The sequence below is a fragment of the Gavialis gangeticus genome, unplaced genomic scaffold (assembly GCF_001723915.1).
Source record: "Gavialis gangeticus isolate Ggan-Ray unplaced genomic scaffold, GavGan_comp1, whole genome shotgun sequence".
Taxonomy (NCBI): domain Eukaryota; kingdom Metazoa; phylum Chordata; order Crocodylia; family Gavialidae; genus Gavialis; species Gavialis gangeticus.
The window spans coordinates 33,799,000-33,799,328 of NW_017729001.1; positions in this window are offsets into that span (position 1 = coordinate 33,799,000).

A 329-nucleotide genomic window follows, 5' to 3' on the forward strand; every position below is an offset into this window, starting at 1 on the left:
CAATAAAGTCTCCCCCTGGTCCAGAGCTCCTGGCTGGGAATCACTCTCCCTTCCCCAGCAAGAAAGGCACTGGCATAAATCACTTGGTGAATCGGAAAAAGGTCTGGACTTGGCAGGGGACGTGCAGAAATGGCACCAAGGTTGCTCCCTGTTGGCTCCTGTCCCCAGCCCAGCCGCCCCCCGAGGCCTTGACATCCATGGGGCAGCTCGGTGGTAGCTGCTGCTTGATTTGAGCTCCTGGAGAGACTTGGCCAGAGGTTTCTTCCCTCCTTCGCGGGTGAATGTGACAACGTCATGGCCTCTCGCGGGGCTTGGCCCCCGCCCCGCCA